Consider the following 26720-nt stretch of genomic DNA (forward strand, 5'->3'; position numbering starts at 1 on the left):
GCAGATGTCGACAATAGTGGGGACTGGCATCAGCTTAAAGCAAGCATGACAGGGATAACCTGAAAGGATGAGATCAGCGAGTGGAACAGAGAGATGGGGAACTCTGGTGAGGCAGTAGGTGTCTGTGGTAAGACAGCAATGCTCATTCAAATGGGTAAAGTGTGGGGGGGATACATTTGGGAAGCTGTGCAGCAGAGCCTTCCACGAATTTGTCTGAAAGTTACTCATGTCCAATTCTGGCACAGTTCAACTGTTTAGAAGTGAGGATAGCACATGGCCCTACAAGCCTACAGCCCACAAGGCCAGTGGGTGCTAGGCAGCGTGACCTTGAGGGGGGCTCCATTGGGCACCAGCTCACTTCAGCCAGGTTTCAGGCAAACCAGAACCCATCACAACTTGTTGGGATCTCTGTGACATGGAACAGGACAGACTGGCAGCTCCTGAAATATTTTCAGACATATGAAGGTTTTTGTATCCCTTAACCTCTTTGTTTTTTTGGTATCCCATGGCGGAGAAAATGTCATGGCCAAGACAATCTCTTATTGACAGGTAAGAAAACAAAATCCTGAATACTTTCAGGTTATTTACAGATCCACTGTGATACCACATAGCTGGTTTAATAAAAGAGAAGATAAATTAACTCCAGAATTAGTCAGTCAGAATTCCCATTATGGGGTTAATCTTGAAAATGGTCACCAGGTGGATCAAGCAACAAAATATTAATCTGTATCTCACAGTAGCAATGGGACACCCTGGTCACAACTAGTCATTTATGACATGCCAATAGATACCTTAATGCAGTTCTCATATCCTGACAGCTGCTTACTTTGTTACTCAGCTGACACAGCCACCACTAGAAGATTAAGGTAATTAATATGCAAAGTAATAAGAAAATATGCAGTGCAGTGTAAAAACATGGGTCTTCTGTAAAAAAGTGTCAGTGAAGTTTTTCCCGCCAGGAGCACTTCCCCTGAGGGAATTCAGGGAGATGAACACTCAAACAAACAGCACTGATCAAGCCATGGTGTACTTCTGTTGGTGACCCTGTCTCAGCTTCAGGAAGATGTGATGAACAGTGTGTGTCTTTGGAGAGAACTCGGAGCTTCAAGGGACAAAACCAAAGACATATTGCATGTCTGCTACCTGGGCTACAGAATGCATGTGATTATGTCACACTAAACACTGTGAGAAGGCTTGAATTACAGAAGTGAAATGAAAGCCACTGTTGTTTTGTGAAAATACTTTTTCTCTGAGGGAAAACAAGAGAGAGAACAGTAGAGGGCATTATTTCATTCTGTGAAAAACCTGGTTGCAAAATCATGTCAAAACTGGGAATTACTTGGGATATTTATGCTCTTCCCTTTTGTGTTGGTGTTTCCTTCTTAGAGAGAGTTTGTCTCCTTTAAAAGAACAATAACATTGAATGGCTATTTTGCTCTGTGTGCAATTCAGCATTGCACTAATCAGTGTACAATGTGTACAGTTAGGCATTAGGACCAGTCCTGCAACTCTTGTCAAGCAAAAGCAAAACGCTATTGAGCAACTGGATCCTTGCACTCCACCATCTCTTGCATTCACCTCTCAGAGGCCTTTGATTGGGACCCGAAGGTCCAGGCCATTCAGCCCACTTTGCAGGCATTTGAGAAATGAGCAATTCCTGTTTACAGCTCACTCTAAAGTGATTAGACATAAGGCTGCCATTAAGACATCGAGACTGAGAACATCATATGTGCACATGCTGGAGCTATGCATTCATAGCAATGTTACTGTTTATGGAGCCTTTACAGGTCAGTCAGAGTACAGGGCTTCAGCAGAAACTCCAGATACCACATATAGGTGCCTGGTGGGGAGCTGTGGCTTATCTGTGGCTTCTACTTGTCAGATGAATTCAGAGGGTAAAACAGCACAATCTCTTAAATGGGATGCTTGAGTCAAGGAATCGTAATTTTCTAGGGGGAGTCAACCTGTTAGGAAACTGCTTGACTCTTATTATTGGTTGTTTAACATGATACAAGCACAAAACACTTATATCTATTGTGTCTTATGTCAGCAGAGTATTTTGTTCATTTTACAGTGCTCTTATACATCAGGTCTGTTGAACACAACTAAGAAAAGATACAAAATTTTTATGACTATATAACTGCGTTTTGGACACAAGCTACAAGAAAAAATACAGAATAATCCAAATAAGCTACTCAAAGTACATCAATTTATTAATTTATTAACCTTTATCTGTGATTTTAAAATAATATTATAATCATTAAAATTTGAAAAAAAAATTGGAATCTCTAGCATTAATATTGGAGGTGAGCCAGGCAAAATCTACATCTACAAAATGAATAATTGCATACACAAACAAGGTTTGTGGATTACAATTATCCATTTTGCTTGGTCAGCTACCATGAATGCATAGATTCAGCTTGAGGCCACAAGACTGACGTCTCCAAAGTCTGACAGAAAATTAGAGATGTGAACAAGTTTGAATGAACAAGCACCGATGCAATCACCCTATAAAACTCAAACCAACCCAAATGAGAAAATAGATGGTGGGGAAAGATAAAACCTACTATTTTTTGTTTTAAATAAGCATTTCACAACAAAAGAAAGCACAAGTCTCAAAACTCTTGTCCTTTTTGTTTGGTCAGAGTTATAACAGAAGCAACAGAACTGTGGGGGGAAAATCTTGTTTTTCAGAATAATTGGACTAAACAGACTCTGCTTCAGGGCTCAGGCTGTTAAAAAATGTCACACAGTCTCTTCAGCTGAGTCTTACAGGAGAAGGACTAATATGCTGGCTGCAGTTCTAACTTCAGCTTTAGAAGTTTCAGTGTGCCTCTTGCTACCACACTGTACTGAGTTTTATGAGTGACCGAGCATGCTGGCTGCATGGATGTTATATTCTAGCTGCATCCTTAAAATGGCACACATGCTGTAATTGACCATCTGCACCCTAGCCATATCTGCAGTCTGTCCACAGAAGTCTATCTGTCTGCCTGCACGCACAATTTTTTGACCTCCAGATGTAAATTAATAGTGTGGGCACCCTTAGTTGCCTCTCTTTACGTGTATTGTGACCTACCAGTATATTTGAAGAAGTGTTATATTTTCAGTCTACACAGTCATCAAGGAGGCCTTGCAGTTATATTATCTCATCTGTGGTTGTTTAGCTGCAGAAAATTGCCTTCTCTGTGGTACAGTTGGAGCCCAATTTACCACATTCCAATTAACTACCTCTGCTAGTATTAGTTTTCATGCAGTCCATTGCTTTTACCTGTGATGTGATTTTTTGCATCCAGAGCCAAGTGGTTAGCCAAAGTTCAGGATCTTACAGGTTTAGGAAAAGTCATAATGATGTTTATGTACAAACAAGTTATACATAACCCTATACCCCTAAACACAGTAAAAATGAAAAGCAGGTAGATTACTTTCCTAAAGTATGCAAGAAGTCACATTACATGAAAAGGTTTCCCAGAAGTCCTTCGCTGAAGAATTTCTCTGCATCATCTCAGGATATTTTTCAATCCTTCGCCAGCGAATTGGGGCTTTGCAACTGGAAGCCCAAAGTTGGTTAATAGACATTCAGTCTGTTCAACCCTGAATCCGACCTGACCTGTTTTCTTTATGGTGAGCTTTCCCAGGATCCATCAGGATCTCTCTGCTAAGAGTCTTTTACTTTGCTTGAGTTGTGCAAACTTCAGTGTGCATTCAATGGCAACTAGGAATATTGTCCACTGCAGCAATAATAATAAAAATATTATAAATAATATAATAAAATATAATAAAAATAAAAATATTATAAATAATATAATAAATCATAATTTAAAATTCAAAAAAATTGACCAACCAAAAACCCCACCACCAAAAAAATGGTTCTCCTATGTTCCATTTTCCTGTTGAAAACTAGGCATTACCAAAGAAGAAAGGAGGGATTCAAAGGCATATAGAAAGGGTGAATGTAGTTTAGAAATGACATTCTGGACAAATAAGATGATCCACTGTGAGGGCTGTGCTTTTGTAAAGCTGTATATTGCTTTATTCGCTTCACCCTGTAAGACACTAGAATATCAAATTAAGTAGAAGAAGCTGATGTCTCATAAAATATGCTGTCTTGTTCTTTCTTCTGCTCAGTGTTTATACTAGACATGGTGCTATTTCAAGTTTCTCCATTATAGTATCCACATGCACTCCTGGTGGTGTATTTCACTCTGAGCTGGTCCGTATGAGTGGAGACTGGTCCTTTCTCCAAATTTTTCTGCATTGTAGATATGGTCTGTGATAAAAGCAACGAGAAAGAAATTATATTCACTTCTCATTCTGTGTTTTGTTTTTCTCGTTGAAATTCACACTATAGCTGTGTACAGTATTTTCACTTTCTTGGCTGCTCCCTTAGGAAATGCAAATATGTTAATTTCACTGTGCTGAAAATCCAGGACAGATTTCCTGCACTGCACTACAAATTAGGCCCACATTCTAGACATATTGGTCTGAGAACAGATTTCTACCTCTCACACTATTTGCTGCTCTCTGCACTACTATTACAGACTAGTCTGTCCACCTTTCATAAAACTCCCCCTTGTTCTGAAAGCCTGTGGGATCCTTAAGAAACAATCATGCTGTGCAGTAGAGATTTAAAGACTTAAAAGATGCTTAGACCTCGTACCGGTCCTTTGCACAGGAGGCACATTTTGTTCAGTAAAAGATTTTTTTTTTTACAGTAGAATCTAGGTTTAAAAATTGATCTTTCACACTGATTGAAAGCTCATGCTCCCATGTAACTATTCCCATGTAGTCTTCCTCAGAACACATTTAGGTCATTATTGCTTTCTGTACTAAAAACAGGTAACCAAAGTACTGTATGTCTGTTATGACTTCAGGGGACACTGTAGCATCACTGTCTGTGGTATCCTTCTTCTGGTTCCAATCCAGAACCAAGTACCTGCTTGAGCCATTTGACTTCAAAGTGGTTCAAGGCTCATTTCTGCCCTGAGGGGTTGATTTTTAAATTTTAGGTTTTTTTAAGAGTATTTGCTATGACCACATCTGGATTTTCAATTCTTTTGAAGCTAAATTTCAGTGGTGCAGTGCCACACAATATACTTATTCCAACTTAGCCAAGTCAATTACTTTATAAAGGCCCCACACTTTCTTCCTATGTTGTGTTGCATGCCTTTGTGTTTTCACAACTGCTACAGATCTTCAAAAGAGAAAACTTCTGTTTGTTAGGTAGAATGATCAGCATGTGGCTGTACTGGTATTGATGCTGAAACTTTGTACATCAAAGATAAGAATTGCTTCCAGGTATGTTAACAATAAAATCTTTCCCTGAGGGTAAGGTAATGAGTTCATATTTACACAGGGAAAATCAGATACTGAAGTAGAATATTGGGCAAGATCTAATATCCATCTGACTCTCATGGGTACTTGTTTTATTGGTCCTATATCTTAATATAAGCATAAGTTTTGTTCTATTTCCATTTAAGGTTATTATGATTATTATTCCAATTATCAATCATTTACTGTTTATTGTACTGACACAAAAAGTCATGAAAAATTAAGACTCTGAGAAAAAAATGTTTTCAAAATACTTGGAAATTGGGCAAGCTTCTCAGAGTTCAGATAAAGTGTTCAGAAATCTCTTGTTCTATCCAGTTCACCTTCAGTGCCAAGAACTGAAAAAATCCAGATTCTGTTGTTCTTTCTGCTTCATCCATTTATATCTCACATACAATATTTTTTTCATAGGAAGCAGTCTCCAATCATTCCTGCAGTTATTAAACAGCTACCAAATTTTGGCCTGAAATTCTCTGTATCTTTATTCCACTCATTTATCAAGCCATAACCCCTCCAGATGAAGTTATCAAAAACTTAATTAAATATGCAATCACAAAACATAAAATTGACCTGAAAATATTGTAAGTACCTTTCAAGACCTGAATTCAGACTTCTGTTATTTTTATCTTATAGTGACTGAAACTCCATCTATTGCTAAAAGTATTTTATAAGTGTACAAAGAGAATCCCAGAACCTCTCACTTCAGTCATTATGTTATTTGTGCCCTGGGAAATATACACCCTCAAATCCAAGTTATGGAAGAAAAATAAAGGAGGAAATGAACTTACTATTTCATCTGGAAAAGTGAGTTAAATCCAGTCACGCCTCCCACTGAACGCAAAAGATAGTTTTTATATGTCTCTACATGTTAAAGGTATATTATCAGAGATCTACTATCAGATTTTAACCACCACGTAATATGAGTATTCCAAACATTGAAGTCATATGGATGTAAATTTGGAAGGAACCTTGAGAAATCCCATAATCCAAAGCCCTGCCTGTCTTGTGAGATCTGTATGGCTGCAGTATCAGCCTAATCTTTTCTAATCTTTAATAACATTAATTCTCAAACACATCCATATGAGTGAGGGACACAGAGAAACTCATTCATGAGCAGGAGAGGTAGGAATGAGTTGGAACACATTGGAGTTTCTGGAAGTCACAGATGTTTCCAACAAAGGAGGGACCAAAAGACTGGATTTCCTAGTCCCTGCCTGGTCCTCCTACTGCCAAGTCGGTTTCCCAGGTGAAGCAGAAAATTTGAGATAAATCCTCTCACCACCTCGCTGAGTGCTTTACACAGCATCAGATTCACATGAATATATGATACAGAAATAGGAGGCCACATTGTGATTCCCTAGTTCTGCCTTTGTTCTCTGCCCTAGTACACTATTGCTTGGGTCTTTCACTCCAGGCAGTTATCATGATCAGATGACTCCCTCTGACCCTGAGAATACTATTATTAGTAGACTTTTGTCCACCAAACAGAGAAAAGAAACACTGCACTGTGTCTATTCACTGCTGTGAAACATCCTTAAAATTTGCAGTGGCAGTCAAAGCTGAAAGGAAAAATAGAAATAAATCAGACTGATATGGATATAACACCTTTGCCTGCCCCTGTGTCTGTCTCATTCATCATTTCTTGTTCTCTGCCAGATGTATGGGCTGCTCTCTTCCAAGTCTTTCAGTTCAGACTTAATGAAAAGAAAGATTTTTTTCTAAGATTTTTTTAATTACTTTAAATGGAAATATGATGTTAAGACCATTACTTCCAGGTGTTTTGGGACAAAGTGGCATCCAGGAACCAGCAGGGAATGTTACAGCCTTCAGAGATGTCATATGCATCAGAGAACTGGAAAATGCCTTGTGTGAAGATGGAAAAGTGCACTGCATGTTCAAATGAAGCTGGCAGTAAGATCTACAGGTGGGAAGGGGACACAGTAGAAGGAAGGTCTCCTAGAGAGAGTGGATTTCCTTCATAGTAGCTGGTATGGGACTACAGTTCGGATTTGTGCTGGAAACAGTGTTGATAACACAGGGATACATTAATTATTACTGAGCAGGGCTTACACAGCATCAAGGCCTTTTCTGTTCCTCACCCACTCCATCAGAGCATGAGCTGGGGGTGCACAAGGAGTTGGGAGGAGACACAGACCAAAAGCATCACGCTCAACATATAAAGCTTGGGGTGGATATTGGCAGTGGCTGCTAGTACTCAGAGACTGTATAGCCATTGCTTGGTTGGTGGTGGGACATTACTCTCTTTAATTAATTCCTTTTCTTGGGTTTAGTTTTATTTTTCTCCTTGTTGGTTTTTACCTATTTTTTTCTTTTTTTTTAATATTAAATTTTCTTTATCTTAATCAACGAGTTTTTATATTTTTACACTGCTACACTGCGGATTCTCTACACTACCCCACTGGAAGGGATGGGGATTGCGAGTGAGAGGCTGTTGGTGTTTAGATACCTGATGGAGTTAAACCATTACAAATAGAGTCTGGGCAAAAGCTTGAACACTGATGAACAGCACTGTGGTTAGGAGATCATAATTCCTCCTCAAGTCTTACTATTTCCCTAGAGCCCAAATGCTCATTATACCTAGTAGCAAACTTGTTACTGCTGTTACTCCTTGCTGACAGTTTTGTCAGCCTTTTTTTTTGTCAATGGCTTTAACAGCAAAAATGCTCTGGAAATTAATTCTGAAGTTTTCTTCAATTCAGAATTAATTTGAAAATCAGTAGAATGATAGAAAACTTTTTTTGATCTGATTACTTTTAAATTCTTTACAAACAGAAGAAATTTGGGTTCAGGAAGGACTTGCACCAGTGGTGCAGCATAACCTCATAATGAAATAAAACATTTTGGAATTACCCTTCTGCTCAGAATTGCGAGTTGGCTGTCACTAAGATGGATCCAGCTAAGGTAGCTGATGTTGTGGGGACCTGTTCTTATCCTTGCCTCAGCTGGGAGTATCCAATACAATCTCTTAAATCAAAATAATCAGTGTTGGTCATCTGTTAGGCGCTGTGTACAAGTACACCTACAAAAAAGTTGTACCTGAAGGAAAAGGGCTGTGTGTTCCCAATAACAGTGTGCATCAGCTGGAACTCTCAAGCACAGGGAAGGATGAATTACGTTTTAAAAAATTTAGGTCCTAGATAACTCAAAATTGCCACTGAAATTAGCAAGTCCCTCTAACCTTACTCCATGAAAGTTTCATATCCTTGCATATGAAAGAGGGACAACATGCACCATGCCTCAGAGAAGCTCTGAAGATCCCCTAAACAGTATCTCTAAAGTAATTGCATGTTTCAGTTATGAGCACATAGAAAAGCCTGAGAGAACATAAATAATAGACACAGTTGGAAATAAAACCACCACTGAAATAACTGCTAAGTAAAAAAGAACTCCCTGTTCTTTGAGTTGCATGAAAAAAGGCTGTACAGTCACAAAATTAAAAATGATATTATAATAAAAAAATTAAAGGGTTTTCCTCCAACTTTTTTTTTTAATTTTCAATTTTATAATTATATTTATTCACCTCTTATTGTTTCTAGCACAGTCAAACAACCTTTAGAGGGTTTTTTGTACTATGAAGTGCATGATTACATCATACAGCCAAAAGAATTTTAAGTCATTCATACTGAATCATGGGATTAATCACAGGAAGCACAATCCTAGGAGAAGTATATAGATCATATCAAATGAATGGAAGTAAAATCTTTGTACTTACCGCTCTTTACTCCCTGCACAGCACACTGCATAGACCGTTCTTAAATTCTTGATCAAATGAGGTAATTTCTAAGAAACTATTTTCCAATACCTTCTTGCAAAACCAGGATTAATTTTTTCCTGTTTTGTCTAGTAAGATATTAAGCCTTAGGTGCTGTGGTTTCAGGTGGAAGAATAATATGGGCAGCTGACATATGATCCAGTCTGTTGGCTGGATGTGAGCATCCAAAGCTTCACCTTAATTTTAAAGGCGTCCCTGGGATGAGCACACCCAAATGTGTTGCTAGAAACTTGATTAAAGTGCCACATGTCTTATCCTGCAGTAAGTCAAAATATTCTCTGCTTGTTTCTCTACTTTACTACATGCTTAGTACACATAAGTACACATAAATCATAATACACCTTACACAGTGACTTAGGAACAAGAATTCAAAAACATACAGATTACCACTTTGAGCAACCAGGTCCTCAAGCACAGGCTTTTATGAAAAGTTGCCATGATATCCCCATGTTAGCCATCTTTCAGAATCACGGTGGTCTTGCCCCATCTCTAGCCCAGCTGCTCCCTCAGCCCCTCATCCCCTGCAATAGATAAGTAGGTCAGCCACCACTCCCCATAGTTTTCTCTACGGCACAGTAACCAAACACAGCTAAATTCACTCCAGTTAATTCATGCCCCGAGGTGCCCCAAGATTACTCAGAATCAAACAAGTCACTATTATCCTTGGAAAGCAATGGGTGGTTCTTGGCTACAAAATTAAATCAGTTTAAGACTAGTTGACAGCACCTGGGTTAGCTGAGGCAGAACTAAGCAGAGCTCAGCTGCATGGACAAACAAGAACTATTTTCCCTTTATGCCTTGTCAGAATTAGAGGATAACAAAGCAGCCTGACACAACATGGGGAGAGTTGTCATTCTGTCACCTGCAACTCAGGAATGCTGCAAGGTTCAGATTGGTGCTGTGCTTTGCCCCCTCTCACTGTCTGAATTCTCAGGTTTACAGTTACCATCATCAGGGTATTAAAGCTCTGCAGGCATCATCTACATCTGTCTGCACCTGGCAAATCCTGCATTCTCCCCCTCATATAAATCCTACTGCTGAAAAGTTGGTTTATACATTCCATGCGCCCAGGGTTAACCTTGCAGTCTTAGAAAGCTTTTGACTCGTAAGCTGTATAAAGGGGAAATTAAAAACCAGATGGAGGGGAACAGACAACAATTAAACACACTAAAATTAATTAGGTTTCTTGAAGTGTGCTGGTGACCTGAAGAGAAACATGCCAATTTCTAAACCCTTTCAGTACTTGCACATGCGATACATTTTTCAATTTCTCTGCTTTCTATCTTGTGACCATTTTGGCCTTGAATGAAGCCCCAGAGATATACCAGTTTATTCCAGATAAGCATCCATAAGATTACTTGCTTATCTGAACTTTGTCCAGAGCTTTTTGTTTGAGAAACCAAACCATAAATCAACTTTCTTGTGGTGTTCCTAGGAATTATTTATTGTTGGCTAGACTGGAGACAGTGTAAGACACTCCTTCTTGTGGTATTTTGGGACTTCAGATTGTACCAAGATTACCACAGGCTCCCAAAACAGATATGGACACACACAAAATAAACAAGAAAGACCTACCACAAATCTGTGCTACTTATGAAATGTTCACTATCAGAAAGAGGGAGCTAAATTCAGTTCTCTTTCCGGGTGTCAACCAGGATTAATTATCTTACCTTCAGTGAACCTATTCTGAATCATCAATAATTATACTAGGATGGTATGGTAACACAAAGACTTCAACTGAAAAATTAGGTTGTTCCATCTTCTCTGCTGATGTTCTTGACTGAAGGAAGCTACATGATGAGGCAGAACTAAGTTTATTTTCTTTTAAAGCAAAAAAAGCTATATCCAGAAGATCTTCTCTCCTCTGTCTCAAAACAGTCTCTTAATCTTCTGCCTGGACTTTGGTGTCAATCAAAGTAAAAAGATTATGATAAGACGCAAAATTTTTTTTCCAAGGTAATTGTGTGTTGTCCTATATTGAAACATCACCACTGCAAACATGCCATGCATGAGAAGAGCATTTCCCCATGGAGTATTTGACTGGAAGACTGTTTTCCTTTAGTGGTGGAAGTTGATTTGTAGTGGCTTGCACTGTGCATGTTTTGAGTGTCCACAAATTTCTCTAGCTGATTATAATCATTCATATATTTATTAGTGTGGGGTAATCTGAGATTATTTGCTTTCTTCTGTGGAAGTGGTGATCCAGTGTCTGTGCAGTCTCCAAAGCCTGCTTTTTTCTTTCTAACTCTGTTTCTTCAGAAAACAGTGTGATGCACGCTGGAATCAGTGTTTGCAGGAAAAGCAGTATCATACATCAAAAATCAAGAAGTTTGTGTGGCTCACTCTTCAGACTTCAAGCTTAAGATCATAAACTTAGGGTTCTGGTACTGAGTGCGGTATTCAAAAATCATCCAATTCTTCCTGTAAGAAGCAAAAGCAACAGGGAATTCAGCTCAGATGGGAACAGTGGGAAGTCAGATAATCCCCCATATGTCAAGCAGCTTGTGACATCTATCCATAGACAGATGGGTCTGCTTCAGGAAAAGTACTCTAGGATTAAGCCATGGTTAGGAAGAGCTGGAAAAGGGTCATGGACCATGCCACACTGTCTTCTCAACAGCTGTACTTACTACATGGTGCCAGAGTACCAGAGTGCTGGCTGGTGAAAGCAGACAAAGCTTTTTTGACTGAAGGCAGATAAAAAAAATAATGTCAGTCTTATGAAACAGCAGGAAGGAGCACAGAGCTGGCCAGTTACAGGAGGATGAGAAAAAAGTGGAGGAGAAATGTAAAAGCTTTGGATTTGACTTCCTCCAACTGCTGAACCATTCCTCAGGCAAGAGGAGAGCTGGCTCAGACTCCACTAAGGATCTTTAGCAGGGAAGTGGGTTTGTGGCTAAGGATTTCCAAGTTGTCAATGTGAGACTGCTTAACCAGTTGTGTGTCCCTAATGAGCATGGTCAGGAAGAAACAAGAGTGTGAGAATTTTCTTCAAAGAAAACAGGAGATGGAGATCTGTGTGAACTTGATGGGGGCAGTAAGAGATGAAGAAAGTAAAGAACAAAAGAGCTGCTGGAAAGCCTAAAATGGGACACACGTGCTGCACTCTGCTAACTGAATTTATGGAGTTTGCAAAATACAGCCAGATTAAGTTCTCCTCTGAAAGCAAGAAAGTGTAAATGTCTCAACTTCTCAGATAGGCTGAAAAATTTCCAACTGCAAATTTCAGGCAAATTAATTTGAGGTTCCTGAACTGACAGGTAACCTGAATCACAGAATACTCAAAAGTCATTAGACCCTCAGTAAACTCCACAGAGTGCCAGAGTAATGTCTCTTTAATATCAGCGTTCAATCCCCTGTGAAGAAAAAGGCTGGATTTCAACTGGTCAAATGGTGATGTCTGGAATTTGGACACTTCCATCACAACTTGCAATTCCATATTCCCACCACAGTCGACAATACCCTGGTCAGCTAAGTTCAGTCGTGATTCATCTAAACCTCAGTCAGACATTTTAAAGGTTCCTAATGAATCACACCCTTCAAATATCCATTTCTTTCCGTTAGGTGGGAAGGGAATTGAGGGTGACTAACTCAGAAAAGAGCTACACCCAAAAAGTCAAGTAAAAAGGCTAGGAAAAAGAGGAGGATAAGAAAAATTAAAGCTGTAATTTCAAGATCCCCTCATGTGAAAAAGATGTACCTAATGAAGACCAGAACCCCCAGTTTTATTGCCATAAGAAGGAAAATTCTGTTGTGGATGGAGAGGGGCAGGGAATTCCCACATTGACTCAGTTCCCACAAGTAAAACTGGAATTTGGCCTCTTGCATCAAAGTTTGTCAGCATGACACTTCAAAATCCCTTAATTTAACACTATTCAATTCTGATTTTGCCAGTTGCTGTGCTGTTTTATCTTCACAAATCCATATGTTTAACAAAAAATAGTCTTTCCAAACATAAATATCTTCAGCTGTTAAGTCCCAAGGAATCTAAATTCAGCTACAAGACAGAGTCCCAAAAAGTTAAAAGAAAGAAAAAAATCAATCACAAATATCTTACCTTGAAAAATACCTATGCTTTTCCAGAAACAGTAAGTTGAGAAGGCAACAGAACATCTGAGCATTTCTTGTGATGTTAAACAACCGTGGGGAAAGTATTTCTAGGGATGGGAATTTAAAACCAAATGGGCTTCAGTTACTTGAATGGTAATATCCAGTGCATTCCAGTGTGGTGCTATTAGATTAAGCATCCTCTTTTTCAAATGCTAGTGCATATTCATGGTGGGTCACTAAGCAAACACATTCAGAACAGAGTGGATATGAAAATGTACTCTGTCATCTGTATAAAAAATTGAAAGTAACATTCCTCAGGCTGAGGAGGAAAGTTCAGTCCATTAGTGGTCCCCTTAGAGAAAGTCCTCCCTAAACAATTTGGAAGGGGCATTTAGCTGTCCTTCACATAAAAGACCCCTGAAAGCCAATCAGGAAGCTGAAGTCAGCTTTGCTGGGGAAAAAGTGTGTTTGGAGGACAAAAATCTGCCTCCTTCTGTTAGTAATCTCAGGATTATTTAAAGGAGGCAATGCCTCCCAGTCTGGTTAGTGAATGTACTTCTCTTCAAAAGGAAGGCTTTGTGGATAAGGAAAGGGAATGCCCAGCCTTCAGTGATGTGAAGGCTGCAAAAGAGGTTTTCACATGCTAATGAACAAAGTCAGCTTTGGGGAAGTTTCTCCTGCATCGCGCTCTATTTTTAGTTTCAACATGGCTTTTAGTCCTTATTCAGCCACAGCATTTAATAAAGACAATGCACGTTTCAATGAACTGAGATGAACTTACTCTTTGAAATAGAGTACAACTCCCAAAATCATTAATAACAATTAATATTCCCATGAAGTAATCTTTACAGGTGTTATCATGCAAAATAAAAAACCCAAAGCAACAAACCTAACATTCCCCTATCTCCTGTAAGAAAATTTCACCACCCTAACTTCCTTAACTTCTTTTACTGCTTTAATAGAAAGAAAGGTCAGGACTGGCCAGCAAGCAAGAAATTCTCACTTTGAGACAAGAGGTGTCTACAAGAATCTGGGTAATCTTCTGTTTTCCCGCTCCTCCTGCAAATACAAGTCCTAAGTTTCCATTCTTTTGATTTGCATTATTTCTACTATGTAACTCCTTCAAACATTAAACACAACTGAGCAAGACATTTCCTAATAGTCTTAATTAATTGGAAAGAGAAGGTTGCAATTTGTAATTCCTGTTCCCTTCTCTCATTTGACAAATAGTGAATTTGTTCAGATACAGTTACAGCATACAGGAGAACAAGGGATACTCATTTGTCTTATGATTTTTGTCCACTGGAAGCTAAGATAGAGCAGGGATTATTAAATCTATATTATTTGTGAGTGTTTAAATTTAATAGTCAGGCAATATATTTTTTATGAAACAGAATGTAAAACTAATAGAGAAGAAATGTACTATTTATATTATTTGGTTAACTGAGTTGAGATTGGGGTTTTTTTAATGGATTTTCTAGGTTTTCATTTATGTAAGGATGGTTAGTGTCACTACTTGTCCATTCACCTGAGGGCTTACAAAGGCTCACCTGTTACTGCCTTATAAACCAGAAAGTATGCAGGAGAAACTTTTCAGGACACAGCTTCGTGTCCATTATGTTTTTGAGCTTAAAGTCCTTACAAAGAGTCAGAGCAACCTGAGTTCTCTGTAAGAGCCAAGGAGTCCTGCACCTAAATTCATATAGCCCATATGTGTGTAAAGGACTACATATCTGTGCACAAATGCAGAAAGACCCATAAACGCATTTATTTGAAATAGTGTTTTTGAAAAACACTGGAAGCCATTTGGTACATTTTGGTGAAGTGCTTGTTGAGTCAGTAGTGGACTACTTTCCTTCTGCAAGTCTCCTCTGAACAAATACCAGAAACAAAAATAAACACACGATTCGAAATCCCATGTATCTCCTTATTTTGTAGTGTCTCTTCAGGCAGCTGACAAGAGTGAAACACAGAAAGTGCGTGTGGGCCAGGAGTAGGCTATCCATTTTTCCTTCCCTCGGGGGAGGAGTGGCAACCGCTGTTTCTTGGCATTCACTCAGCCCTCCTGCTTTGGCATAATCAGGAGCTGGAAATGTACCGTGACTAAGTCTCTTTTATACCAAATCCAAACATTCTTGTCAACGCCAGGGCCAGGATTCAATTTGCATTTTCAATGCCAAGGGCCAGCAGACTAACTCTACCCTCTTTGCAGTAAGTCAATCGAATAGACGAAGGGAAAAACTTATTCAGCTTAATTTAGATTACCAAGGGACAATTCTGAGATTTACTACATAAATTATAGTGAAAAAAATTACAGAATGTGGGGAAAATGGTCCTTTTTGTTTGTTTTCCGAAGAAAGATCTGTTATGTCAGCAACAGTCTGAAAAAGCAATTTTTACCTTCAGACAAGAATGATCCATTTCTCAGCTGCTTTTAAGATGAAAATCCTACAGTAAACCCCCCACACCTCCACTACCAATCAAGACTGAGTGGTGCAACCATTGCAGGGTGGAAGAATTCAGAGAAAGAAGAAGGTAGGGATTCAGAAAAGTTATGGAGAGATTTCCTCAGAAATGTTAAGTCAAAATCAAACATTTATAAAACTTTATTAAACCAGGTTGTCAGAGAGAGAGCTGGGAGAATTTCTTGATTGTATTACCTGCCGACTCAGCTCTATACTCAGTTTCATACTTGGCAGACTTTTTACTTCTCTCCATATCATTTGTCTGTCCATCTGATGCACTGTATATTTTTTTGGCTCTCTCCTCATCTTGGCTATATTTACCCCTGAATTTACCTTGTGCATTATCTCTGGAGGAAGTACGCTGACTTTGACAAACTCCTATGTACTTGTAGTTTTTTTCAGAAAAAAAGACAAACTTTTTTCTTTCTCATTCTCTATCATACTTTGTTGTCACAGTCTGACTGAGCCTTCTCCCTTCTGTTCATTTGTATCCCCATGGAATGTATTTTGACAGTTTGTTTAAAGGCCAGGCTGACATTTTCTAGAAATTTCTCTATCCTTTATTCCTTTTTCCCTGCTCTCTGTTAATCATAAAATCCAAAGCATTTCAGATTCTGTCAATTTCCTTTATACTTTTATTTTTCCATTTTTTTAAAAGTTCTTTCCTTTTATGTTAAGGCATGATTCATGATCCCCTCAACACCTCATGTCCCCTTCTCCCCTGACGGACAACCCAAATTCTCTTCTTCAATCCTTCAATCTCTTATTTTCTGATTTTTTTTTCTTTTTTGTGCAGACTTTATGATATCTCTCGCTTCTGTACATCTGAAAAATGGTCTGATTTCACTAAGCCTTCTGCCACTTTGTATTTCTCAAGGAATAATTTTCCAGCTTCTCTTATTTCCTGACATTATATTTTACACTAGATATAAAGAGGGCTTTTCGTCTCCTGTACTCTTTAATGTAGATTTCATGTGATTTTTCTTCATGTGGTGGCTGCTGCTGTCATGAGGTATCAGGGTATTATCTTGTTTAATACAGAACAAGGCAATGGGGACACTAAGGATGCAATGCTAGAGAGAAGTGAGTCAGAAGGGACACCCATCAGTAGCATTGTCTGCATGTGCACACTCTTGAAACACTGCATGACAATTTATCATGCCTGTACAGATTAAATGGTCAGGTTAAAGAAGCAGCTTCTCACTAAGGTTGTATTGCTGCAGCACCCAGGTGCCCTGCAAAATCTCCAGTGAGGCTTTTTTTCCTTTGAGGGATGCAAAGGATGTGCATCACCAGCCAGCCCAGTGGCAGTGGGATGTCCAAGGCTAAACTGGCACTGTCTGTTTGGTGTGGGATCACAACTGTGTTGCTCGAGGGTAGGAAGGTGCCAGGCAGCAGCAGTGCCCCACTGAGGCAATTCTTTCCACTCCACGGACAGAAAAACAGAGCACCCATCCCTCCACTCCATCCATGGTAACTCCAAAAATGGTAACACAGGCCAGGGTTTAGCAGTGTATTCTCTTCCATCTCATGCTTTTCTCATCCACCTTCCCAGGGAGGATTTGGTGATGAACTTCCTTTCTGAAGAGTCCAGGATTTTTTTGAATGAGTGGAGAAAAATGGAAAGGAGAATTGGGTATGAAATGAAATGGAAGTTTGGCTAAATTCTGTAAATTGTTTTTCATTGAAATAAAGAGAGCAGAGGATTGGTGCTATATATTTTGACAATCACTTTTCTGACATGGACTTTTTAAACCAGAAGTGGATACTAACTTCAAATGTGTTACAAGATTTAAGATTCCTCATGGCAAACATCTCATCTGCTCTGCTGTGGTTCAGCAAAAATTGAGTCGTGTTCAGCTATGGACACAAGCTTACTCTACAACTAGACTTAACAGACCTTTACTTTAAAACTATTATTTTTATATAACTTTAGATTTCTCTTTGTATTTAGTTTTAAAAAAAGCAATCAGAAGAGAGGAAAATGAACCACTGTCAGTGTGCAACCTAAAAGTCTCTATTTTAGACCTCTCTGGAACTGCCTATTTGAGAACCTGCACCTGCACCAGGAAGAGCACAGGAACCTGTCGTGGTACCCACAGTGCAACGCATCCCAATATTTTGTCTCTGATATTGACCAGCAACAGCAGAAAGGTGTGGAAATTTCTGGTGCACTTTGGTCACAGCATGGATTGAGCCTGGAAATGTGAGGTTTATTATCTCTCCCATTTTTTTATTCTATTTATTCCATTTATTCTTATGATTCATGTAAATTTCCAAGCCGATTAAAACAAATCCTTGCTTCATCTATATTACATAGATTTTTTTCTCTCTTAAATAAAACCAGCACTACATTCAAAAGTTTGTGGACCAGAAACACAGATTTCTGTGTAAGTTATCTCAAGGCAGATGAGACAGAGATGTAGTTTCTTTGTGAAGATTCTGCTCTGTTTTAAAGTACAACCCTTGTCAGATCGTGATCAGATCTAACACTTCTCTTTACTGCAGAGAAAGAATTTTTGGAAGGTTGCCCTTAGTTAGGTTGCTCTAGGTGCTCTAAATTGTCTCAGAAGATATTGTTTGAGGCCTCCACGAGATAGACACAGCTTTTGGGGGAATCAGTAGTTTTAACATATGGAAAGTTTGTAGCTCAACATGTATTTGTTGGATTTGTGTCAAGTACAGACCTCAATGAAATTGCTAACTCAAAATCTTCCTCAGATGTCAGTCTTGCTGATACAGCAGCTGAGGCTTACTGGCTTGGTGCCATGGTGCAGGTTTAGAAACTGAGCATCTCTTGCTGGCTGATGTGGACTCACTGATGTCTGAGAGCTCCTCCTTAATCTTCTCATGCTTTTGTACATACTGTTCTCTGGGGTCAGCTCACTGCCACCTTGTCCTGCCCAATGCCCGTGCAGCAATTTTGATTGCCGAATCTTCAAATTCAGGATCTTCGTTTGTGTGGACATTTTCTCTGCCCTCTTCCCTTTGCTCCCGGTTTAACTAATCAGAAAAAAGAGAAATTCTTGTCTTTCCTCCAAACCTATTCCCCATGCCATTTCTTTCATCACTGTTGACGAGCCTTCCATCTTTACAGACCCTCAGATTTTCAACCATGAAACTCCTTTTCACTCCTCACTTCCCAATATTTGGGTCCCCATTCAATTTTTTCTTCTTTGCTTCTATAATCTTCTAAACCTAACTATTTTTCTTCTGTGTCACTCATCATTTTGCTCTCATGGCCTACCTCAACCTCCTTTTGTGTGCATTCCCTGGCACACAGCTTACCCTATGCAGCTTACCTAATACTCATCAGCTAAAATAATTTCTTCTTCCTCAGCTGAATCACTGCTTCTTTCCTGTTATAAGTCCTTTTTTCTCTCTCACTCCTTTGACATCCAATTCAAAAGCCCTGATAGAAGTTTTGTTTCTGCTGTATCCTCGTGTCTTGAATCCTGTTGTGGTTTTTTGCCCTTCTCACCCCTCTTGTTTCATTGTTGTATCCTCCCTTCCCATCCTTGCATGTGCTTCTTCCAGTGTGCAAACACCCCATTTCTTTCACTTAAATCTTTGCTGACATGCCACCTTTGTTGTTGTTTTACCCTAGCATTTTCTTTAATGTCCTGTTTACTGTTTTCCCCTGGAACAGTTCATGCTTCTCCACACCATAAATCATTACTCCTGTAATTAGATGACTTTAATGTTTAAGCTTAGTGATTGATACCATTCAATTCTGCTTATCTTTGTCTTGCATTTATTCAGTTTAAATTGTATCCCCTTTCTCTGAAGCGGGTATTCTGGTACAGGAATTCTGTTTTATCACTTAATGGGTATTTGGTACTGATGTGGCTAATCTGCAGTCAGAATCATTACAAACGCCCCCAAAATCATTAGGGAGATGACAAGGACAATAAATATTTCTATTCATCCTTCTGGGGAACCACAGCATCCAGAGTGATCCTTCTTTGTTCCACGCATGTTCCAACCTTCTGCCTTGCAAGCACCCTGCCAGTTTTTCAAGTGCATCCTTTGTTGAAAATAATAGACAGAAATTTGGAAGCACCTTTCCACAACTATTGGGAAGAAGATTTCTGAAAAATTCACTGCTGTAGAGGTTGCATGTACAATCTTTTTGAGGTGGAATATCTTGCAGAGAAAATACAGTGAATGCTTAGTATTCATCTCTTTTACCTTTTACCTTTAGTAGAAGTATCCTAAAAATAAATACTGATACTTTACTTTTCAAAAGCACAGCATATCAGATGTACATTTTATACTTAAAGAAACTGGGGGAAATAACCTCTGTTATAGTATAGTGGTGAACTTGTACTGCTACTTGAGAACCTTATCACTAAATTAGATTCATTTAACAACAAAAGTCTGTCTGCAAGAGAAAAAAAATTATATTATACACTCAGCAGTGTAAGTTACTCCCACACACTTGTAGCAAATGCAATTGTTAATGGCAGCAGCTACAAACTTTGTAGCTGAAATGAATTTGACTGATGTGATCTGTTTGTTTTAATTATAAAAGCTGTTACTAGTGATTGGAGTATTACTTTGGAACAGGCTTGTCAAACATAGCTTCTCTCTCTGTAGATACTTTCACTAAGAGATCTGCTTTTCAAGCCAATAAAATTCCCTCCAGTCCAAAGATGAAACATTATATTCTGTGAAGTTCTACTTTGCCTTCTGAGCACCTAGCCACATGATGTGATATATACATACATACATATTTATTTAAACATCATTCTCTTCTGGAAATCAATTCATTTTGGCTGCAATCCAGAAATCTTTTGAGGCAACTTTATACATAACTTCAAGAATAAGTGGTTTCTTCTTGGGTTTCAGTCTGTCTCTTTCATGGGTAGTGCACAAGGCTAAGGGCTAAAATACCTAAATACCTTTAGCCAACACTAATTAGAGCTGAGAAAATCAAGCTTTATTCAAACCATTGTCTACCTCAAACTTGAACAGAAAGTTAATATTTTTCAGAAGAGATTTCTGAATATTCATCCTGTGTCTGTTAGCTGAGACTGCTGAACATCGTGCACACTAACTTCACTTGGAAATGGATGCACCTACACTCCTCTATGTTCAGAACAGCATGAATAGATCAGGAAGTCCTCCATTTCACAAACTTCCAGGTGCAGAAAAATTAAGCCTGCTTTATTAATGACAAGGCTCCTTGGAAAAAAACAGCATATGATATAGACCAAAATGTGTCATTTTCCCAATATATATTAATCTACAATAGTTTATATTCTGTCCCATCAAGATAAAAGTTTAACATTCCAGTTTAAATTTCCATACACATATCTCAAATCACATGGAAAATAATATGCATATGTTAGAGAGCAAAACAAATATACACAGCCATGTGAGATGAGAGAAGCTGTGAAACAGTAGCTGCAATAAAAAAATGAATGCAGATATGTATTTTTTATCAGATTATTGTAAATTAAATTTTATGGTTCCACAAAGAAAATACAAAACAATATAAAAATAGGACAACTGCTATTTTTCTTGTAAAAATATTTGCTGAAGGAATAAACTCCTTGAAACCTTAATGTTTACATCTCCCCAGTTTAAACAAAAACATCTTTAAGGCACTTGGCTTCAAAGGTTAATCCGGTGTGTGGGAAAAGAAACTCTAGCAATGAGACCAGTTTGCTGGGCAGGTCTGATTTATATGTGATTTATAAGGCAGACTTGCCAAGTTTATGCTCCCTATGCAATGCCAAGGGCTAAGCCCTATTCTGGTGCCAGGCAGCACAGCACCACTATTTACAGACATACCTAATGAAAATGAGCCAAGCATGTGTCTCTCAGAGTTCCTGGAATAGTCACTTCTGTACTTTACTGTTAGAGTGTTCCAGTGAGACATTTGCCAGACTGGTACAACTAAGCCCTGGTTCTAACTCTGATGAAGTTTACTGCAACGTGTATGTTATGTATGGGTGTTGACATGGGCATGCTCATTTATAAACAGGTTTATTTAAAGCAATTTGGTCTGGAGGGATCTAGTACATATTTGCAGGAAAGATCATAATATTCACTGGCATATGCATGCAGATATACACCAAAATTTTTAAAAAAGACAAAAATCAAGTAACTGCACAAGGTTATATTACTGGCACCAGCAGCTGAAGTCCAAATCTAGAGTAAATCCCCATCCATAGCCTGTCTAGCTTATGTAGTGCTGTCTTGCTGATTTCAATCCATAAAATTTGCAGTTAATTTGGAGAACCAGTTCCACAAAAGACAAATCCCTATTACCCTGGTTTGGACGATAAATGGGATTCAGGTATTTGCCAGAGACAGGATCAAGTCATTTGCATCATGTCTGTGTTGCCCTAGAACTACTTTCACATTCCTTCAGGATGAAAGACTTGATAGTTTTACCTGTGTATAATATTAAGGACATGGTCTGGTGAAGCAGGCATGCATCAAGCATCAAGATGCCAATCAATATGTTCTCAAGGAGTTTTCCACACACAAGCTAGTCAGAAACTTTTTTTTATTCAACACCTCTTCCCTTGAAAATGCTTATTTCTTGAAAAGGTAACTTTTCAAGAAAAATATCTAGGTTTTTCAAAAGATTTTTGTGAGGACTCTCAGGTTCAGGATGACAGTTTTTTGCAAGGGGAGAGCTAAGTCCATGCTGCATAGTGGTTTGGAGTTCTCATGCTAGTGGTGGTGAGGCTCCAGAGGATGAGGGTAGCAGCTTTTCATTATGAGGCTTCTGTGTTTTACCAAGTTCCACAGGAAAAAAAATAAGGGTTTCAAGATATCCCAGATTCTTCCTAACACAAAATGAAAACAAAATCTGAAACTTGGTGTGCCTGTGCATGTGTGTATGTATGCTGTGTAAGCAGATGTATTGGAATTCTTGTTTCCCAGCCACTGCTGTCACACAGCTGATGTATGATTCTGGCTTAATATTAATGTTTCTAAGGTTAATATTTTCTATGAATCCATCAACAGAGGCCCATCTAGCTGCTGAATGCTCTGGCACTGAGAGACCCTGTGAGGCAGCTGTAATCTACTTTCTGTAAATTGTTTTATGCCAGACATAGATAATTTTCACAAATTCCTAGACAGTAGTGTCTTGCAAAGACACAAAATGTCCAGATGTGAACTGCATTCTATATTCTCAGCTGGGGAAAATTATGTAGCACTGACTTCAGATTTGCTATGCTGAAGTACATGGAAAGCCACAGCTTGCATTTGACCCACCACAGTGCTTGATTGCAGATCCTTTGAACCATTCTGGGTATGTGGCAGACTGGGGAAATTTCTGTTTGGCATGAGGCTGCCACATGAAAGCCACATTTCCGTTTTCCAATGAGGAAAAATTTGCTGGTGAATGTTCTGGGTGAATTACAGACCTTAGGTATTTGGTAAAAATGCCTTCAATTACTTGCAAAAGGCTCCATATAGATGCTAGCCTGCAACTTTCCAACATGCAAGTATGAAATACCATGCCAGGGGCATATCTTACAAATTATTGTTTTCAGAACAGTGTCATAATCAAGGGAGGACAAAAAAGAAACTTTCTACTTTCTATGTAACAAGAAAGTTCTCGAGAACTCTTGCCAGAATTTAAATCTGATTGTGCAGATCTCCCAAATGTTTGATGACGTGGTTCACCGAACTCCATACCTGGATAAGGTGCGCTGGTTTTGTTTAAATTCATAACAAACAAATAAAATAAATAAATAAATAAATAAATAAAAACCACCAAAAAACTGAATAATGGTCAGCTGAATTTCAATGTGAAGTATGTCATGCGATGTCATGAAGCAACTAATTTTAAGAGCAGGTGCTGTAAGAATTTTTTTGATGCAGTTGTAGTTGGGTTAAAAAGATACAATCATCACCCCTGATCACAGAACAAGTTTAGAAATTGTCTTCTGTTGCTATCAATGCAAATAGTTTATGCATTTTCTCTTTCCAAGTACCTAGAGAGACTACAGCCTTTTCCTTTGAGCAAGCAGAAGAGCAAGTAGGAATTCAGTAGCTATCTAAGACTCCTGATTGTTAGGACTCTCATAATTGGAGAAACAGTCTTGTTTTCAGGATATAGCTGGAGATACACCACCTGAAGTTCTTACATCTCTTCCTACACTGCTCCTGATCTTTTGGTGTGACCTTAGGGAAGCTGTGATATTTATGCAATGCTTTAATTATACTGCTTGGAAATAGGACATAATGACATTTTCTTTTCTTTGTTCAGCCTTTGAACATTTTTCAATTAGGAATACTATGTGGCTGCAATCTAGGGAGTGTTGACCTCAGCTGAAAGCTTTCTGCTAAATTCAGCTTGTTTTATCAGACCATCTAAGAGTAAAGGATTATTAAATGCTGCTGATGTATTTAAAAATCCTTTCACTTTGAAGTGCATCAGGTTCCAAATGCTGTTTACTCCACTGGGGCTTACAGATCCTAGGATGACTTTTTGTTCATAGTTTCCTAGTGCCTAAAATTCTTTGAAAATTCTTGTTATTATATTTTCACATTAGCCAGAAGCTCCAAGATGACCCTGGAGCAAACTCTTGCAAATCTTTGAAACTCAGCAAGGGCCTCTGAGGCCCAGATTCTATTCAGACGACAAGCCTTGAGTGTGGTTTTGTGTTTTATAGCAGAGTTTCCCACAGTTCCACTTTAAATATCTTATAAAAATGATTTTAAATAAGCCAAAGAGGCAGAAATTGCCTAATGATATAACAAAAAGCCTGGAAGAAGAGAAGTAGTCTGTGATTCAAAACTTGGTACTGTAACTTTAAATACCTTATGAAATTGTTGAATCTAAGCCAAACTTCAATCATATTTGCAGATTTGGGTTTAAATAAACAGCACTGCAGTAGAAAATGGAACACTCTCACTTTACTGTTTACATTTCAGAAAAGCCAGCTCTGGAGGCCAACTCTATTGTGAGCAATAGTTTCAGATTGATTTTGTTCTTGGCTTGCTTTACATTTGGGCATAGAGGTAAACAACTACCTATAGTTAGACCAAATATATGGCCAGAAATTCAGTATGTACTGCTTGTGTTTCTATATGACACTACTAGAGCATCTTTCTGAAGAGAAATTGCTTCTTTAAGGTGGTAATGTTTGCATGAAAACATAGAAAGTTTGGAGCATACCTAAGTTTAAGTCTCGTTTTTTTTCACTTTCCCATAGACCTTTGTGCTGATGTCTTGCTCTGCATCAGTCAGAGACCCAGTAAGGGCTTTCTGTTGAACACTGATGTCTTAGGATGGTTCACCTAGGTCTGTGCCACAGTACTAAAACCATGTTTCCACCTATGTGTGAAAAATAGCTTAAAATGTTGCAGTTCAGGCAGACAGTGCTGAACTAAAGATGGTGCTGACAAAAGCTTAGTGGAAGACCTCAGGAAAACAAGAACCTACTCACCATTCCCTGCAAAAAGGGCATGTGGTTCTGCTAGCTTGTTGCCAGAGCTCTCTCTTTTTCCACGGTTGGTGAGATGGATTTCAGCACTCTCCCAATGAGCAAGCCAGCACTAACAATTAGCATCACATCTGGAAGGCTCCTGGACTTTTCCAGACCCAGGCGTAGCTCTCTAGACATGCACATCCTCGGTGGTGTACTAGAAGGCTTGCTCATCATGCCTATTTTTCTAGCTAACATTTCAGTAGCAGTAGCACAGATTCATAAAATGTTTTCTTTTTTTAATAAGCATAAATAAATAGGTTTTGGAAATTTCTCATTCTTTATGGTTACGTGGGACTTTTACACATTTTGCCAGGATTTCTTCTGTTATAGTCTGAGGACCAGAGTGGTAACTGTGCTTTATTATGAAGGCAAATAGATCCCGCTGTCACAACAAGTAGAGAAACATCATTTAGATTGTGGGTACCTTGGACTTCATGGTCACTAAATTATGTTCAGTTTTGGGCTATGTTTGAAGCAGTTATTCCCACTCATGATTGCTTTTGTACAGAGCTGTAGTCATGAATGAATGAGAGCTGAAACGCTCTGTATATGACTACATGAATGCACACAATCCATTGCACTTCTTACCAAACATTTCCTGACATCCTACATTTTCAAGGAATCTTATCTTTCAACAAGATTTGTAACAGGCAGTTCAAGTCACACAGACACTCATATCTTAAACATCCTTTCCTCTGACCTTGACAAATGCAGTCCTGTCTGCTCAGAGCCTTCGAGAATGCTGTTTTAATGATCATTTTCCCAGCCTGTTGCTTTGATCTTGATACCCCTTCTCTTAGTGCACAATTGGCTCCTCATCTCCCCCTCAAACAAAAGTGATTTCACTTCCAAGACCATTCATGGCTTTCTTCCACCTATTTCTTATTCATTATCACAACATCAACTTCCACCTCTGACTGACCTGTAGGGTTAACTTTTATGTTGCTTGCTGCATTTTCAAGCAAGACCATTTTAGTACTCACTTTTAAGTGCCCCCACCCGCCCAATTGGAAGAGACATTTCAGCTGTGACAGTCACTTACTAATTCTCTTTTGAGTCTTTGCTTGAAGTTTTTTTTGTTGTTGTTTTTTCCCAAAAAATGTTGAAAAATGCTTTAATGCTGATGTTGTGCCATTACTCTTTATGTACGCCCACAAGGACTACATCCTTCTCTTCTGCCCTGCCTTATGCATGCATTGTTGTTCCTTTGTGCATGTCCTGTCCTAGCAGGTTTTTCCAGTAGGGTCCTTAAACATGGCCAAAATATTTGAGTGCTCCATCAACACAAAGTAACAAAGATTTCTTCCTCTCCTAATTTTGTGTAAAGCTTCCATAACAGCTGATTTCAAAAAGCAGCCATTTCATAACCCCCTCAAGTGGGCCATGCCCATCCCACAACGTTACCCTGACATGACTACATTTCCATTACATGAAAACCTCATGTGCATCTTCTTCAAACTTATGATCCAATGGCAGTGAAATTATGGACATGAACATTTTTATGTTGCCAAAAGGGAATTCTAGTTGGGTTTGGTTACGACTTACAAGAAGGTACTTGAAGTACACCTACAAAATACTTTTGCAGTCAGAAAACACTGCCTGCACATTGTAGTTGCA

This window comes from Prinia subflava, chromosome 2 (genome assembly GCF_021018805.1).
Source record: "Prinia subflava isolate CZ2003 ecotype Zambia chromosome 2, Cam_Psub_1.2, whole genome shotgun sequence".
NCBI classification, from domain to species: domain Eukaryota; kingdom Metazoa; phylum Chordata; class Aves; order Passeriformes; family Cisticolidae; genus Prinia; species Prinia subflava.